Source organism: Bos javanicus, chromosome 10, assembly GCF_032452875.1.
Source record: "Bos javanicus breed banteng chromosome 10, ARS-OSU_banteng_1.0, whole genome shotgun sequence".
NCBI lineage: Eukaryota > Metazoa > Chordata > Mammalia > Artiodactyla > Bovidae > Bos > Bos javanicus.
This window is the reverse complement of record NC_083877.1, coordinates 41,796,421-41,809,246: the sequence shown is the minus strand read 5'-3', so window position 1 is coordinate 41,809,246 and position 12,826 is coordinate 41,796,421.

The window sequence follows — 12,826 nt, the reverse complement described above, 5'->3', positions numbered from 1 at the left end:
CATTTACAAAAAAGGGTGCATCTTTGTGAAAAACAAAACTCTAACAAAATATTTTTTTTTTCTGAACTTCTCACATCATTTCTTATGATAGGAGGGGCAGAGAGGCAGAGTTAGGCCCTGCCAATCTCCCTTGCATGGTTTTAATATTATTCTTTCACTTATTCAGGAATTTATTGAATGTTTTTCTCTTAAAGCATCTTCAGGGCACTGTACTGAGTAAATACTGCAACTATAAACAAATGTACACAGCTCCTTTTCTCAAGGAACCTATAGTTCAATTGAGAGGCAGACTTTAGGTAAACATTCAAAAGATCATGGTAATTAATGTAATTAATGGCATTTCAGATAAGTACAAGAGAAACAACTAAGGGATATGATGATGCTGAAAGGTCAGAGAAGGCTTCCCTGAAGGAGTGACTATTATTGAGTAAATTGAGAGGTGAATTTTTTTTTACAGGGGACACAGCTGTTGCTAAGACTGGAGGAATACTGGCTATTCAAGGAATCACAGGAATGCAAAATGGAGAGAAAACGATGCAGAGTGACAGTAGTTAGACAGCAAGCTAAAAGTGCAGATGATTTAAGGAACATGGAAGTCCTTTAAAGGTTTTTACCCTGAAAGCAATAGTAAGCCATGGAAATACTTATTTAAAGGGGATAGGATAGTGTGCTCAGACTGTATATTTAAAATCTCCCTCTGGCCTCATTGAGGAAAACATCTTAGCGGGGAGATGGGTCACTTGAGGAGGTCAACTAAGAGGCTGTTGGTAGTAGTAAGGAAAAGATAATTATAGCTTGGATGAGAAGTGATGATAATGGACAAGGGGAGAAGTATATGGATTTGAAAACTATTTAAGAGGTAAAATTAATCAGACTTCAAGAGGGAGATTCCAAAGGTGCTTCTCAAGGATCAACCCTAGGATTTCTCTTTGTAAACATTTATAGTGGCTGGTAGACCAGAAGGGGGATTTCCCGGATAGCTCAGCTGGTAAAGAATCTGCCTGCAGTGCAGTAGACCCTGGTTCAATTCCTGGGTCGGGAAGTTCACCTGTGAAGGGATAGGCTACCCATTCCTGTATTCTTGGGCTTCCCTGGTGGCTCAGATGGTAAAGAATCTGACTGCAATGCTGGAGACCTGGGTTTGATCCCTGGGTTAGGAAGATCCCCTGGAGGAGGGCATGGCAACTGACTCCCTGATTCTGGCCTGGAGAATCCCATGGACGGAGGAGCCTGGCGGGCTACATTCCATGGAGTCGCAAAGAGTCAGACATGACTGAGCGATTAAGCACAGTACAGGACAGATCAGAAGGCCTACAAATAATGATGACCAAATAAATATGAACTAGAGGGGAAAGGAAGAAAGCCAGGGGAGTGTGTTCCAGAGATGAAAGGAAGATAAATTTCACGAAGAATGTTTCTGAAATTGCAAATACAATAAAGAGTAAGAAATATTCTTTGGACTTAACAATGTGGAGATCATTGGTAACCATAGTAAATATTGTTTTAGTAGAGCAATGGAGGCAGAAGCTGAAATTAGTGGGTCAAGAGGAAATGGATAACGTAAATATGGATAATTCCAGATTTGGCTGAGAAATGGATATGAGATAAAGGTCTATATGGGCATGAAAGAGTTAAAAAAATTTTTTTTAAATATTAAAAATATTGAACCACTTGAGGATGTTTAAATTTTCTTGGAACAAGTCCCAAGAGAGGGGAAGTAATTGAATATACTAGAGGAAGAGTGCTCTCCTTACTGCAGCATCCACCAGTAGTCATTGTTTCATCAAAACTTTGTGTTCTCTGGAAAAATTCTGCAGGTAAGAATTGAGAGCTTTGAAGCAACAGCAGTAAGATTAGGAACTTTGCTGGGGCAGGAAATACATCAAGGAAAAGAGTGACAGCTCTGATAATTGAAGGACTGATTTAGAATTCAGACATTGTTTTGCAGCAGCAGAGCCTGTGATTATGCTGGGTGGGAACGTGACTTATATAGACCTTTTTCATAGAGCCTTTCATTCCTTGGGGTTCCCGGAAAATTGTGACTGTAAGTATCTATGCTAGTTTCTGAAGCTTGACTTACTCCATTGAAATCACAGGAAGAATGTTATTTGATTTATGAAAGGAGTTAGCCAGCCATTCACCTAATTTTGAAACAGTTACAGGAATAGGAGGAAAGAAAAGAGATATTGAACCAGAACTGTACAACTTGCTAGTTATAGAGATGCCTAAGGAAGATAAAGATTTTTTAATATTTAGAGTCATAATTCATTCAAATGATGTTAAGAAATCAGTTTTCAAGACAATACAAAGTCACTGATATAGACAAACTTCAAGTGGATTTTTTTAAAAAAAAGTTTGACCTGTAGAATAATATGGAAACCTTAGTTATTTTAAATCCTTCTTGAAATGAGAAAGGGTATGAAATGTTAAAAGAAATGTATCTTTTTTCTATTAAGTTCATGAAATTATTAAAGCAAACCAGTAGCATTTCTACTTAATAAACTGTATGATGTAGTTGTGTAGCAATGGTAGTAACTGTGCATTTGTTATCTCACAGTTTTGTGAGACAGAAGTTGGGTATGAGTTAGCTAGGTTTACTGCTCAGGGACTCACAAAATTGACATGAAGGTTTTGGCCAGAGTTGTGATCTTATCTGGAGCTTGGGGTCCTTGTCCAAGCATCTCCTGGTTGTAGTTATAGGACTGAGATCCTGCTTTGTTGCTGGCTGTCTGCTGGGGTGACTCTCAGCTCCTCAAGTTTGCCTGCCATTCCTGGCCATGTGGCCATTTCCATAATATGGCAGTTTGTTCCTTCAAGGCCTTCAGAAAAGAATCTGCTCCAGCTTTGAATCTCTCTGATTCCTTTTATCTCTGTGCCCTAGACCCTCTTTTTAAAGGGGTCTCATTTGATTAGGCTAGATTAGACTCACCCACACTTAGTGAAAGTCACTCAGTCATGTCTGACTCTTTGAAACCCCATGGACTATACACAGTCCATTGAATTCTCCAGTGGGTAGCTGTTCTCTTCTCCAGGGGATCTTCCCAACCCAGGGATCAAACCCAGGCCTCCTGTATTTCAGGGGGATTCTTCACCAGCTAAGCCACCAGGGAAGCCCAAGGATACTGGAGTGGGTAGCCTATATCTTCTCCAGGGGATCTTCCTGATCCAGGAGTTGAACCAGGGTTACCTGCATGATAGGCAGATTCTTTACCACCTGATCTACCAGGGAAGGTCCACTAATACTCAAGAGGAGGGGATTATATAAGGTGTGCATATGGGGCCGCAAGAATTTTTGGTACCATTTTAGAATTGTGTCTTCCACAAATGGCTCAAATTGCATAGATGTTAATAGACTGTACACAGAGGTAAGCAGGATTAAGGAAGCACAGTAGGAATGATGAAGCTGCCTGAGAATAGCAACAGCAGGATATTGTTATCAGAGCCTGGTGAGAGTTTGGGACTGTAGGGGACGTCTATGGCCTTGTGAGAAGGCAGCTACTGCCAGAGTCTTAGACTGAAGCAGAGAATTAACAGAGAAGAATCCCCTACTTCTGTTTTCCTGCCTTCTAATCTCCTGTGTATGGCTTCCATGGGTGAAACTGAGCTTGAAACTGAGGGCTCCAAACCTGGATCAAGCAGTCCACAGAGGTCAGCCTTGCAGAGCCCAGAGAGGCAGAGAAGATAAGTAAATTGACCATCACAATGCTCAAGAAATGGTAATTGTTATTGTTAAGGGATCTCTGGTTTATGAGCATATCCATAAGTCTAGAACTATAAAGGACCAATCTCCCCTGTCAACATTCTAAGTGTTTCTGATAGGTGGGTGATGACATAAATGTGGGAGAATGAAACTGGCCAATTTATTGTGAGTAGAGATGGAATAATGAGCTAACCTTAGCATGTTCCTTTGTCTGGAGGAGATCATTGATATGTATTTGTAGCAACTGCCAAGGTAATGATGAAATTGTAAAAGTTGTTAATGAATAGGAAATTATTTCATAAATATGTGCCAAATGAACAGAATGCTAACTCACATTAGTGAAAGCAAAATTCACTCAGTCGTGTCTGACTCTTTGTGACTCCATGCACTACACAGTCCATGGTATTCTCCATGCCAGAACACTGGAGTGAGTAGCTGTTCCCTTCTCCAGGGGATCTTCCTAACCCAGGAATTGAACGCATGTCTCACACATTGCAGGCGGATTCTTTACCATCTGAGTCACTCACATCAGTACTTAAAAAAAAAAAAAAAACTCATTGATATTAGAAAAAAAGAATTTAGTGGATCCTACTGGCAAATTTTGTGCTACAGTAGGGAGTGAACTTGTTCAAAGGAGGGAGGCAAAAGAGTGTGTCCTTTTTGAATTCCATTGACTGAACTAATTGCATTTACTATGTCCATAAACAATGGCTTATGAAAACTAACTTTGGAATCAAAATTATAATTCCTACAATGATCACATTGAACCCATAGCTATCCAGTGAGAACACTGAAAGTCAAGATTAGTCTTATGATGAATTCCTTCAGTTGAGTTCAGTTGCTCAGTCGTGTCCAGTTCTTTGTGACCCCATGGACTGCAGCACGCCAGGTTTCCCTGTCTATCCCAACTCCTGGAGCTTGCTCGAACTCATGTCCATCGAGTCGGTGATGCCATCCAACCAGCTCATCCTCTGTTGTCCCCTTCTCCTTCAGTTGCCATAGTAAAAGAAATAGCATCTCTAATAAACTTTTCAGCACCAGGATTTTAAAATTTATAGTTATCCTTCCTCTGGCAGAATTTATTTTTTCATCTTAATGTGTAAACAACAAAGCATTTGTTTTTATTTGAAAGTCTAATTTTTATTTATTTTAATTTTTAAAATTAATTACTTAAAATGTTGAATAAGCGTATTTATTTATTGGCTGTGTTGGGTCTTTGTTGCTGCATGAGCGGGGCTACTCTCTGGTTGTGGTGTGCAGGCTTCTGTTGTGCAGGATGGGCTTTCGGGTGCTCGGGCTTCAGCAATTGTGGTGGGCTCAGTGTTGCGGTTCCCAGGCTCTAGAGCACAGCCTCAGTATTTGTGGTACATGGCTCTGAAGCATGTGGGATCTTCCCAGACCAGTGATCAAACCCACCATATCTCTTGAATTGACAGGCGGATTCTTCATCCCTGAACCACCAGGGAAACCCCTGAAAGTAATTTTTAAACTCCACTGAGTCTGTGTGTGGGGAGAGAGCAGGAAGGGGGTGCGGTTTGTCAGTTTCTAGCACAGGGATAGTTGAACCTGAAAATTTAACCATGTACATTGAACAGGACAAGGCAGACTCAGATTCTGATTTTTATGTAGGATCTCTGATTATATTTTAGAAATTGAAAATAGAAATTAGAAACCACTTTACCATGGGACTTCTTGTTTAGTATTTCCAAGTTTCTGATTATTCATTGGTGACCAATGAGTTTAGATTTCTAGCCAAATTAATAACACACTTAGTATAGTTAGGAAATAAGAGAATAATACATATTTGACATTTTTCTCCAAATGTGCAAAGTCTGATTTATGAACTTTCAATGTTCCACCACCTGTAATGCTTATTTTTATGTTAATTTTGCATTGAAAAAATTGCCTTAATGTTCTAATTAGCATTTCCATCGTATTTGCTAACATACTTTCATGCTTATCTTATGCAGTGGAAAACTATAGTTAAACATTCCTCTAGGAAAATTAAAAAGTTCTTCATCTGGATACATTTTTCTGATAAATACTATAGCAGGGACCTCAGAAGGAACACTGGTAAGGAATACTGAAGATGGAACGGAAAGTCTGAAGCATGGAGACAGTGTAATATTGTGTTAATTTCATTTTTAATATCAGACTTGGAAATTTTTCTGATATACTTTCTGCTTTATCTGCCTATATCCATTTATATTATTTAAATTGTCCCAGTAAATGTAAAAATTTCTCTCTGAAATGTATGTAGAAGATAGGATTTTACCAATGACCATCTGGTATTGTTTGAGTACCAGGGGAAAATTTGCTCTATTTTTATTAAAAAGACTTAGTCTTTACTTCCTTCATTCTTATGAGTTGTTCAAACCAATCTAAACCTTTCCTTTTCTCTTCAAATTTTCATTATTCTTGGATATCTAGCCTGGATAATAAGAATTTAATTTTATTTCATGATTATTGCTGCTCTATTTTAAATTTTCCCTCAATTTAACTCCAGTTATTTTAGAAACAGTGATCACCTAGGTAGTTAGAATAACCCAGCATTTTATGGTAATGTAACCTACCACTTTATAATTTAACAACTGTATTTTAATATATTTTTAAGAATGAAAACTTTCAAAGTGATGAATGTCACACCTTTGTTAATGACTTGAAAATCATCCAGTATCATTTACTCTTGGCACTTGTTTTCTGTTTCCTTCTTCAGATTTAGTTCTTCACTAAAATAGGCTGGAATCACTCCAGAAGGATGCATTGCATTAGTATAATTGGACAGCTCTCTCTTTGTGAATCGGAAGAAAGGGCAGTAGAAAGCAGCAGTATTTTGTGTCCTTGGAAACACTGTTTGAGGAGCTGCTATTTGGGGAACTTTCTGACCTACTTTGTGCGGTCCAGTGGCCACATAGCTGGTGGAAGCCTTGTTCTGCGTGCCACTTGTGTCATGGATTGGGAGGGTTCACGACCCTTCTGGAGGTGGGATTTATGACCCTCCTGTCCTGGGATCCCAGCCTCATTATACACAATGAGATTTATCTTTAGCCTGTTAGTGGAAAAAATGTGGTCATGTCATAAAATGGAAGTTGTAATCTTTCGAAAACTGAAGGGAAACTGGGTAGCCAGATAATAGAAAATCCATTTTTGTTTTCAGGCTGTTTTACTTCAACAGAAGTAATATGTCTGTGGGTGGTAATGAATTGTAGCCAGCCAGGGTTTAACACTGATGTGCACCACGCAGATTTAGATTCCCTTCATCTTTGTGTAACTGGCTCCCTACACCAGAACTGCAGCATTCCAGATGTGATAGGAATGTGAGTATTTCCATAAAGTACAAATGCTGGTGACTGTTTAGTAACTGTGATGGTGAGTGCTTAGTAATGAACTTCAGTGTTTTCCTGTAACGCTAATTTCTGGAGACACAATAAGCTTAATTGTTTTAGGAAAACTATCTGGGCACATGGTATTTATATTCTGGTGACTGTGAAGTTTAGGTAGACAATTGAATTGGCGAGCCCTGTATTCAATAAATTTGTCTAGGATAAGCTTATTTTGATTAGTGGGCTAAAGCTGTTTTATATTTACGCCCTTGTTGTTTCTGGAATAAATTCTAGGTCAAGGTAACTCAAACTGCTAAATGAATATTTTTTCAGTGAAGTCTTGTAAGTTGGGGACAGTGCTCTTAAATCTTCTTGGCTGAGTTGCCATCCATTGAATTGCTGGGCTGAGATAGGATCAAAGTCATTTTTTATACTTAAAAAAGTTAAGTTTTTATTAAAAAAACAGACTCAGTCCAGAGAATATCTTCAGTCATTGAAAGGGAAGGTCACTATATATTTTTCATTCTTGTAAATTATCAGCTGAAGTATTTGGAACAGTTCTAGAGAAGAAGAAAGTCAGATTTCTTGCTATGAGAAATTACAGCTCATGCTAAAATACTCTCATGATTTGTGTTTTTAATCAGTTTATTGTTATTATAGTTAATACACCTACTATCTCTGAGGAGTAGGTTAAAATTATTAACCCTACTTTACAAAGTGTGGAATCGAGACACACTCATGTTAAGTGGGGTCGCAAGCTCCCACAGTAACTCACTGACTCAGGGAGGATTAGTCTGGTGTTCATGGGCTGTATTTAGTCCATGAAGTCTTTGATTTACTTGTAATGAATTACACTGTTGCACCCTCTGTTCCTATTTGGAAAAGAAGTACTGACATTTGACCATCTTCCTTTTTTTTTTTTTTCCTTCTGAGCCATTGAAGATAAACTTATGGTGGTAAAATCCTTTGTAAAAATCTTTTGTAAAATGTGCATATTTTGTGGTTGTAACTTTCAGTTTCATTTTAATGTTAAATACCTTAGACAAATCTGAAAATTAAATTTAAGCCATAGGTACATTTCATCGCTTGGCTTCCCAGTGGTAAAGAATCCACCTGCAGTGCAGAAGACGCAGGAGATACTGGTTCCATCCCTGGCTCAGAAAGACCCCTGGAATAGGAAATAGCAACCCATTCCAGTATTCTTGCCTGGAAAATCCTGTGGACAGAGGAGCCTTGTGGGCTACAGTCCATGGCATTGCAAAAGAGTCAGACATGACTGAACAACAAAGCATGCATATTTAATTGCTATTCTTTTCATTTCTATATATTTGGATGCAGTTAATCAACAAATATTTATTGAGCATTTACAGATTAAAATTTGTGTTGAGTGATTGTCAGCCACAGACTTTCCTAGTAAGTGTTGTGATATTTTTCTCTCAGGTGAGATATTGACGGTACTTGTAGCAAATTTTGGGTCACAGCTCAGCTTTTCTCAGATGGTACTGGATGACTTAGATAAGATCATGGTATAAATTTTCAGCATTGGAGTGCTTAAGAGTGATTAGTTCATTCTCATACCACATTGCTGCTTTCTTCTCTCACTGCACACTTGGAGGCACAACTTACACTTCAGGTACAATTTGTTCTGCTTGATCCTTTACATTCCAAGCTCCAGCCATCTGGAGAAGTACCTTGAAGATGCTCTACTGTCTTCTGTACATGAGTTTCCTTAATCAGGTTAAGGATTAAGGAATTAAGGATTTAAGGATTGCACCCTCTGTCCCATGTCCCAGGCTGACTCCCTAGCTCTTAACTCCAGTTTTCAAATCTTAGCTTAAGTACTAAGATTTAAAGATCAGATCCTGCACAGTATAAACAAAATTTAAATTTGTGGTCTATTTCATAATCCTAAACAGAATCTTCCCTTTTCTTTCTAAGCAATCCTCTATGGAATCATCCTTAGAAACAACCCCAAATCCTTTCTCCAGTTCAGTTCAGTTGCTCAGTTGTGTCCAACTCTTTGCGACCCCATGGACTGCAGCATGCCAGGCTTGTCTGTCCATCACCAACTCCTGGAGCTTGCTTAAAATCCTGTCAATTGAGTTGGTGATGCCATCCAACCATCTCATCTTCTGTCATCCCCTTCTCCTCCTGCCTTCAATCTTTCCCAGCATCAGGGTCTTTTCAGATGAGTCAGTTCTTTGCATCAGGTGGCCAAGGTATTGGAGCTTCAGCTTCAGTAACAGTCCTTCCAATGAACAGTCGGAACTGATTTCCTTTAGGATTGACTGGTTTGATTTCCTTTCAGTCCAAGGCACTCTGAAGAGTCTTCTCCAATACCACAGTTCAAAAGCATCAATTCTTCAGTGATCAGGTTTCTTTATGGTTGAATTCTCACATCCATACATGACCACTGGAAAAGCCATAGTTTTGACTAGATGGACCTTTGTTGGCAGACTAATGTCTCTGCTTTTTAATATGCTGTCTAGGTTGGTCATAGCTTTTTTTTCCAAGGAGCAAGCGTCTTTTAATTTCATGATTGCAGCCACCATCTGCAGTAATTTTGGAGCCCAAGAAAATTAAGCCTGTCACTGTTTCCACTGTTTCCCCATCTATTTGCCATGAAGTAGTGGGACTGGATGGAGAAGGCAATGGCACCCCACTCTAGTACTCTTGACTGGAAAATCCCATGGATGGAGGAGCCTGGAGGCTGCAGTCCATGGGTGGCTGAGGGTCGGACATGACTGAGCAACTTCACTTTCACGTTTCACTTTCATGCATTGGAGAAGGAAATGGCAACCCACTCCAGTGTTCTTGCCTCGAGACTCCCAGGGACAGGGGAGCCTGGTGGGCTGCCGTCTATGGGGTTGCACAGAGTCAGACATGACTGAAGTGACTTAGCAGCAGCAGCAGTGGGACTGGATGCCATGATCTTAGTTTTTTGAATGTTGAGTTTTTTTTTTTTTTTCTGAGTCACCAGGGAAAACCAAGAATACTGGAGTGGGTAACTTATCCCTTCTCCAGGGGATCTTCCCGACCAAGAAATTGAACCAGGTTCTCCTGTATTGCAGGCAGATTCTTTTTAAAAAAATTTTTTTAATTAAAAAAATTTAATATAAATTTATTTATTTTAATGAAGGCTAATTACTTTACAATATTGTATTGGTTTTGCCATACATCAACATGAATCTGCCACGGGTGTAAACGTGTTCCCCATCCTGAACCCCCCTCTCACCTCCCTCCCTATTCAATCCCTCTGGGTCATCCCAGTGCACCAGCCCTGAACATCCTGTATCATGCATCGAACCTGGACTGGTGATTTGTTTCACATATGATATTATACATGTTTCAATGCCATTCTCCCAAATCATCCCACCCTCTCCCTCTCCCGCAGAGTCCAAAAGAATGTTCTATACATTTATGTCTCTCTTGCTATCTTGCATACAGGGTTATCGTTACCATCTTTCTAAATTCCATATATATACGGTAGTATACTGTATTGGTGTTTTTCTTTCTGGCTTACTTCACTCTGTATAATAGGCTTCAGTTTCATCCACCTCATTAGAACTGATTCAAATGTACTCTTTTTAATGGCTGAGTAATACTCCATTGTGTATATATACCACTGCTTTCTTATCCATTCGTCTGCTGATGGACATCTAGGTTGCTTCCATGTCCTGGCTATTATAAACAGTGCTGCGATGAACATTGGGGTACACATGTCTCTTTCCATTCTGGTTTCCTCAGTGTGTATGCCTAGCAGTGGGATTGCAGGGTCTTATGGCAGTTCTATTTCCAGTTTTTTAAGGAATCTCCACACTGTTCTCCATAGTGGCTGTACTAGTTTGCATTCCCACCAACAGTGTAAGAGGGTTCCCTTTTCTCCACACCCTCTCCAGACTTTATTGCTTATAGACTTTTGGATCGCAGCCATTCTGACTGGCGTGAAATGGTACCTCATAGTGGTTTTGATTTGCATTTCTCTGATAATGAGTGATGTTGAGCATCTTTTCATGTGTTTGTTAGCCATCTGTATGTCTTCTTTGGAGAAATGTCTATTTAGTTCTTTGGCCCATTTTTTGATTAGGTCATTTATTTTTCTGGAATTGAGCTGCAGGAGTTGCTTGTATATTTTTGAGATTAATTCTTTGTCAGTTGCTTCATTTGCTATCATTTTCTGCATTCTTAAGGCTGTCTTTTCACCTTGGTTATAGTTTCCTTTGTTGTGCAGAAGCTTTTAATTTTAATTAGGTCCCATTTGTTTATTTTTGCTTTTATTCCCAATATTCTGGGAGGTGGGTCATAGAGGATCCTGCTGTGATTTATGTTGGAGAGTGTTTTGCCTATGTTCTCCTCTAGGAGTTTTATAATTTCTGGTCTTACATTTAGATCTTTAATCCATTTTGGGTTTATTTTTGTGTATGGTGTTAGAAAGTGTTCTAGTTTCATTCTTTTACAAGTGGTTGACCAGTTTTCCCAGCACCACTTGTTCAAGAGATTGTCTTTTCTCCATTTAAGCCAACTTTTTCACTCTCCTCTTTCACTTTCCATTGAGAGGCTCTTTAGTTCCTCTTCGCTTTCTGCCATAAGGGTGGTGTCATCTGCATATCTGAGGTTATTAATATTTCTCCTGGCAATCTTGATTCCAGCTTGTACTTCAGCCAGCCTGGCACTTTGCATGATGTACTCTGCATATAAGTAAAATAAGTAAGGTGACAATATATAGCCTCGATGTACTCCTTTCCTCATTTGGAACCAGTCCATTGTTCCATGTCCGGTTCTAACTGTAGCTTCTTGACCTGCATACAGATTTCTCAGGAGGCAGGTAAAGTGGTCTGGTATTCCCATTTCTTGAAGAATTTTCCACAGTTTGTTGTGACTCACAGTCAAAGGCATTGGCATAGTCAATAAAGTAGAAGTAAATATTTTTCTCGAACACTCTTGCTTTCTCTGTGGTCCAGTAGCTGTTGGCAATTTGATCTCTGGTTCCTCTGCCTTGTCTAAATCCAGTAGCTATTGGCAATTTGATCTCTGGTTCCTCTGCCTTGTCTAAATCCAGCTTGAACATCTGGAAGTTCTTGTTTCATGTATTGTTGAAGCCTGGCTTGGAGAATTTTGAGCATTATTTTGCTAGCATGTGAGATGAGTGCAATTGTGTGGTAGTTTGAACCTTCTTTGGTATTGCCTTTCTTTGGGATTGGAATGGAAACTGACCTTTTCCAGTCCTGTGGCCACTGCTGAGTTTTCCAAATATGCTGGCATATTGAGTGCAGCACTTTCACAACATCATCTTTCAGGATTTGAAATAGCTCAGCTGGAATTCCATCACCTCCACTAGCTTTGTTCATAGTGATGCTTCCTAAGGCCCACTTGACTTTGCATTCCAGGATGTCTGGCTCTATGTGACTGATCACACCATCATGGTTGTGTGAGTCATTAAGATCTTTTTTGCATAGTTCTTCTGTGTCTTCTTGCAACCTCTCCTTAATATCTTCTGCTTCTGTTAGGTCCATACCATTTCTTCCCTTTATTTAGCCCATCTTTGCATGAAATGTTCCCTTGTATCTCTACTTTACTTGAAGAGATTGCTAGTCTTTCCCATTCTGTTATTTTCCTGTATTTCTTTGCATTGATCGCTGAGGAAGGCTTTCTTATCTCGCCTTGCTATTCTTTGGAACTCTGCATTCAAATGGGTATATCTTTCCTTTTCTTCTTTGCATTTAGCTTCTATTCTTTTCTCAGCTATTTGTAAGGCCTCCTCAGACAACCTTTTTTCCTTGTTGCATTTCTTTTTCTTGGAAAT